This window comes from Schistocerca nitens, chromosome 1 (assembly GCF_023898315.1).
Source record: "Schistocerca nitens isolate TAMUIC-IGC-003100 chromosome 1, iqSchNite1.1, whole genome shotgun sequence".
NCBI lineage: Eukaryota > Metazoa > Arthropoda > Insecta > Orthoptera > Acrididae > Schistocerca > Schistocerca nitens.
Window position 1 is genome coordinate 1,148,215,604 of NC_064614.1, and position 6,224 is coordinate 1,148,221,827.

At 42.7% G+C, this 6,224-nt stretch overlaps 1 pseudogene; it reads right to left on the reverse strand.

Moving 5' to 3' along the window:
- Positions 1–4,648: 4,648 nt before the first annotated feature.
- On the reverse strand, positions 4,649–4,766 carry LOC126211896 (5S ribosomal RNA; annotated as a pseudogene).
- Positions 4,767–6,224: the final 1,458 nt, after the last annotated feature.

The following is a 6,224-nucleotide window of genomic DNA, read 5'->3' on the forward strand; positions in this document are numbered from 1 at the left end:
TTAGTTTTTTGACAACTTCTTTTCCTCTGTCTTCTTACTGGTTTGATGCAGTCATCTACGATTTCCTCCTCTTGTGTAGGTAGACTCAAACTGTGGAGCTAAAAGTCGAAGAAGGGCCACCAACCCCTCGATATGCTGCAAATTTCCCTTAAAGTAGAAGAGCAAACTGGTGTGTCTAACAACATCAGTGGTTCCCAAACTTTTCCTCTGACGGAACAATGAAAATCCTGGTCCTTGTTTATTTTGAAAGCTAATAAAATTTTAATAAAGGAGAAAAGCTTACTTATTCAGTGATTAATTCAATTTTAAATCAGAACTGATAAGACAGATATCCTGGTAAAATTTTTACGAAAACAATTAGTATCGTTAAATGTCGAAAAGACCTGCCAGGTTATTAATAGTTTTTCGCGAAGCAATTATTCACTTCCCCGGAGTGGCCGAGCGGTTCTAGGCGCTTCAGTCTGGAACCGCGCGACCGCTACGGTCGCAGGTTCGAATCCTGCCTCGGGCATGGATGTGTGTGATGTCCTTAGGTTAGTTAGGTTTAAGTAGTTTTAAGTTCTAGGGGACTGATGACCTCAGCTGTTAAGTCCCATAGTGCTCAGAGCCATTTGAACCATTCATTTCCCGCAGAAAATAACACAGTTTGGAAAACCCTGCATTAGGATCAGGTAGCTTGTAGGATGGCAGAGCTGAATCTAGAGCCAAAAAAGTAAGTTGCATAAAAGTGCAGTTCGACAACTACGATGGCGAATAGTGGAAAAGTAATGTACAATGAAAGGGGCCCATACACTGCTTACATTATAAGACTTTTACACTCAATGGGAAGTGAATTCTACTGGTGAACATGATTGGAGTTTCTCGAACAAAAAGAGATATAATGCCAAAATTTTTACAGTAGGGACCGATTGCGTTTCGTGTAGGTACGTGGAAGATCACATTGATGTAAGTTTTTAGGATAGAGACATACCATCATTGAATTGATACGGTACCTTCTAATTTGAGACAAGTAGCAATACTATCCCCATCAATTAAAAACAATAGTATTCATCATGGCAAATAGGAGAACTACCTGTTAATACAGTATTAATTAACCGCAGTAGCGGCTAAGGAAAGCTTCCAGAACTAGTCTCGTATGTAAACGGTAATACACACATGAAAAAATGTTTCGCATCACCCCGGTTCCCAGAAATCCTGAAGATAGACGTTGGCTGTGGATAATGTATCACAGACACAGTCTCTTTGACTGTTCAGAGATGTCACTAAACCCACCCAAAGCTGCAAACAACCATGCATGAGCAGCGCCTATTAGACGGAGGGGGTCCGACAGCCGATCAGTTCCAGCCATTCTACCAACTCGTGTTGTCTGTAGTTCAACCATTTCTAGAAGGTCAATACCGCGGTTCGATCGCGTCCGAATTGGTACTTTGTACCAGGAAGGGCTCTCGACAAGGGAAGTATTCAGGCGTCTCGGAGTGAACCAAAGCGATGTTGTTCTGGCATGGAGGAGATACAGAGAGACAGGAATTGTCGATGACATGCCTCGCTCAGGACGACCAAGGGCTACTACTGCAGTGGATGACCGCTACCTACGGATTATGGCTCGGAGGAACCCTGACAGCAACGCCACCATGTTGAATAATGCTTTCCGTGTTACGACTCAGACTGTGCGCAATGACGCGGAACATCTCTCCCGACGTCCATGGCGAGGTCCATCTTTGCAACCACGACACCTTGTAATGCGATACAGATGGGCCCAACAACATGCTGAACGGACCACTCAGGTTTGGCTTCACGTTATCTTCACCGATGAGTGTCGCATATGCCTTCAAGCAGATAATCGTGGGAGACGTGTTTGGAAGCAACCCAGTCAGGCTGAACGCCTGAGACACACTGTACAGCGAGTGCAGCAAGGTGGAGGTTCCCTGCTGTTTTGGGAGTGGCATTTTGTGGGGCCGACGTACGCCTCTGGTCACTTCTCTCCATGACATGTCTGATCCTCTGGAATCGGATGATCAAGTCTGTTACAAACTGGGGCCAGCGGTGGATACTTCCCCATTGTTCTGTTCTGTCCTAATGTATGTTGAGATTTTGATGGTGAAACCCCAAAGGGTCTTATATATATATTCGACTGGAGTTTAGAATTCCAGAAGATTCAATCGAATCACCTGGAATTCGAAACTCTAGTCGAATATAATGCCTCCTCATATCTGAATGTCTACTGTGACCTTTGACCATTTGAACTTGTTCACAGTAAGAGACACAACCTCTAGCAAATACCTGGAAGTTGAATTGAGATGGCGACGGCTATCTCATTAGGTTTACTTTCTCTATCGCGTAGCAAGGTTTCTCTATTCCTCATGATGATCGACCAAAATCCCAACATGAATATTTCGAACTCTTCATATTAGAGCGAAATGTGGATGCTACAAATATGTACGGTAAAGAAAATATATAGAAAGTCACTCTGCTTACAAAATACTCAATGTGGCACTCGCGGAAAGATGTTTCATTAAAAGTACTGAAGGTTCTTTTTGGTATAATATTGTACATGACCCTGAATTCGAAAGCAGATTTAGAAGACTATTTTGCAAAAGACTGGCTACAACTATTTTTTCAAGATATTTTCTCTCGACTCTCTCCTTTTAACAAAGGATTGCGTAATTCGTAGCCAATGCAAGCACCATACAGAAAAGTATAATAAACAGCCATAAACAGAACACCATTTGTAGCTTCAAAAATTGGTGAAAAAGGGCCAAGTGACACTATATTTCATTTTTTAAAGGCGTAGCGTAATAGCCCGTAATTCCTTACGTCCTTACCTGCGTAAAATGGTAAGAGTTGGGGACACTGCAGTGAACAGAAAAAGTGGGTTGGAAAGCTTTAAGATTCGGTTTCGCTTTATAATTTTTACCCCCTAAACACTCCATAATCACCAAACTGACGATTCCATGATGCATAAGGAAATGCCGTATCATCCGATCCCTTATTTCAGTCAAATCGTGCCATAAATCTCTTTTTTCTCCAATTCAGTACTACTTAATTAGTTATACGATCTAACCATCTAATCTTCAGCGCTCTTCTGCAGGGTAACATTTCAAAACTTTGTTCCTCTGCTTGTCTGATTTGTTGATAGTATTTGTATTCGATGTTAAAATATTTACCTTTTGAAGCAAAGCTTACCTTTTTACAGCCGTCGGCTGCTATTTTCCTACCCAAGTAGTAAAAGAGTATCCTATGCATTTAAGTGTTCTTCCAAATCCTTTATGTGTCTGTCAGATTACAATGCTATCCTCTGACACTGAAGATTTTATTTCTTCTCCCTGAAATTCAATCCGGTCTCAAAATTTCTCGTTAGTTTCCTCGCCCTGGTTGCTCAGTGTACAAGTGAATAACATCGAGAATATACTACAACCGTGCCTCCGTCCGTTGTCAATTAATGCCTTACCTTCATGTCCTACGATTCGTATAGCTGCTGTTTGGTTTTTGTACAAGTTGGAAATAGCACTTCGATCCCTGTAGTTTTAGCGACGCAAGAAGCTGGTTACAGTGTAAAGGGCACGTTATCCAAGCAAGGTATCTTCTATCAGACGCACTATCTGAAATATATAGCTGAAAGGCAAAAACGTTTGTAACCAGCAGAACTGCCGATGCATTAAAAATCGAGAAGTAAAAACGGAACAGAGCCGCGAGACACTGGGGAGAAGAAACAAAATTCTCCGAACTCGAATGTAACGAACAAAAACGGAGACAGGTTGAAAAAGGAAAGGAAACCGCAGACTACGCGCTGTGAGTGGCGCCCTTTTAACGAGAGCAGCGAATAAAGGGCGAGTGGGGAGGGGGGCAGCGATGTGGGCGGACTTTTGTCTATCGGACGTAATTACCACACGGGGTGAGCCCAGCGAAATTTTCGCGACCTGCCGTCGCGTTGCCCGCCTCGAAACTCTTTCATGTTCTCTGTGGCGGATGCAGGTATTCGCTTACAAAGCGAAATCCTACGCCCTTTCCAGCTTGTCGGTAAATGGCGCTGGCGCCGTACGTAATGACGTCACCGACCACCCGCGTAGTTACTGCAGTTCTAGAACACTACGTCGTTGAACTCTGAGAACGGGCCCAGACTATGCACCCCATCTTACCATACAACTACACCAGATTCGTTGCACGAACGTAAGGAAGAAAGGTTAGGGTAAAACGGTCAGTCGACGACGAGGTCGCTAGAGACGGGGCACCAGATCGGATTTGGGATGGAATACTGTCGCGTTCTTTTGAAAGGAACCAGCAAGCTGTTTGCCTTACGCGATTTATAGAAATCACGGTAAACCCAATTCTGGAAGACCGGAAGAGAAATAAAGTAGAACCGCCGCCCTTTCAAATACTAGCCCACTTTGTACCATTTTCGTTCTTAGATTTATCCACATGATCTCCCAAATTAAAAAAAAAATATATAGCACTCCGTCTTCAGGCCACGTGTGGCTTACCGGTACCATCCGACCGCCGTGTCATCCTCTGTGGAGGATGCGGATAGGAGGGGCGTGGGGTCAGCACACCGCTCTCCCCGTCGTTAAGATGGTATTCTTGACCGAAGCCGCTACTATTCGGTCGAGTAGCTCCTCAATTGGCATCACGAGGCTGAGTGCACCCCGAAAAATGGCAACAGCGCATGACGGTCCCGATGGTCACCCATCCAAGTGCCGACCACGCCCGACAGCGCTTAACTTCGGTGATCTCACGGGAACCAGTGTATCCACTGCGGCAAGGCCGTTGCCCTCCCAAATTTTAGGGTTAAAATAATAGATAGGGCAGAGGATTCTGTCCTGAGTGCTTCGAATCAGAAAGTATTGTCCGTGAGACGAATGTTTTGAGTTTTACTGACGTAAATTAGGTAACAACTCCTCACAAATGTTCAGAGTGAGAAGCGCTTGTTTCAGTACAATCAATATAAAAGGTATACAAAATTTTGTGCACTGCATCTCAAATATTCATGTTGACTGTTACATACTTACTCAGTTTTGTTTACCAATGTGCAAAAGTGGTGTAATCAGCTTAAACGCAGAAGTTATCTGTTAGTTAAAAACTTCCGCACTTCAATTACGGAAGAGAAACAGTATTTTATCGTGGCTAATGGTTTTTAAGTCTCACCAGACTTTCACCAAATTAGCAAGTATTTAGTATCCAAAATGATGATGATAATCAGAATGTTTCACTTTGTGTAGCAGACGATTGTGAGAAATCCGTAGATAAATAAAGTGATACCTGCAGACAGCATGTTCTCTAATAGAGTTTATAGTTTTTTTTTCTTTTTTCAACGCCCACTGTCAAAATGTATTAAGTATAATCTGCTCTCCTTTATTTATCTTCACAAAAATATGACGCTATTACATACTGAACGGTCCCACAGAAAAACATACACTCATCGTTCTTACCGTTTCCAGCAAATATACTTCCCACGCACTAAGAAAAGTATTTTTTATCTTTCTCATTTTTTCCGGATTAACACTATTTTATAAGGCTTCAGAGTAAAAGAATTTATCGTATATTAAAACAAATTTACTAGCTAAAGTGCACTTACCGTCTACCGCAGCTTTTTCATTGCGCGCTGCTGTTGGTAATTCGTTATCGTTGTTCGTAGCCAATCAGGTGATAGTATAGGATAGCCAATGAGACTTGTTACGACGAATTACTTCTGCTTTAGACGTGGAGAGCGCGAGACTGACGATTATCGATCTGGCTATTATGGTATATAAAGATAGTTATTGGTTTCCTCATTTATATCTTGTATGCTTCGCGGAATACGACAGGATTCATTGGGATATTGTTTCGTATTCCAATGTTATAGGTACTTGTGAGTTTGCGTCGGCGCGGTTTGTTAACTACAGAGTTCCGCTTACCTTTCGGCGACTGCTTGTTCTGCAACGCACGCCTGCCCTGACGTACGTATAATGCCCTCGACTAAAGTTTTAATAGAAACTACTCGCACTACGTGTGTCGACAGGGTGCAAAATTGTTTTCAAGTTTCAGGACTGGTTAGTCACCAAATGAGAGAAGTCGTAGAATAAAAACTCCTGTATATTTTCGCTTTTGTGGTAAGTAAGCATTTAGCTACCCAGTCTACTCTGTTTACATTTGGGAAGACGACTTTAATACGCACAATGAAATCACTCGTTAATAGCCAGTTTATGGTTCCCGCCCTGATCTGATTCCGAAAATTCATACAGATGTTAATG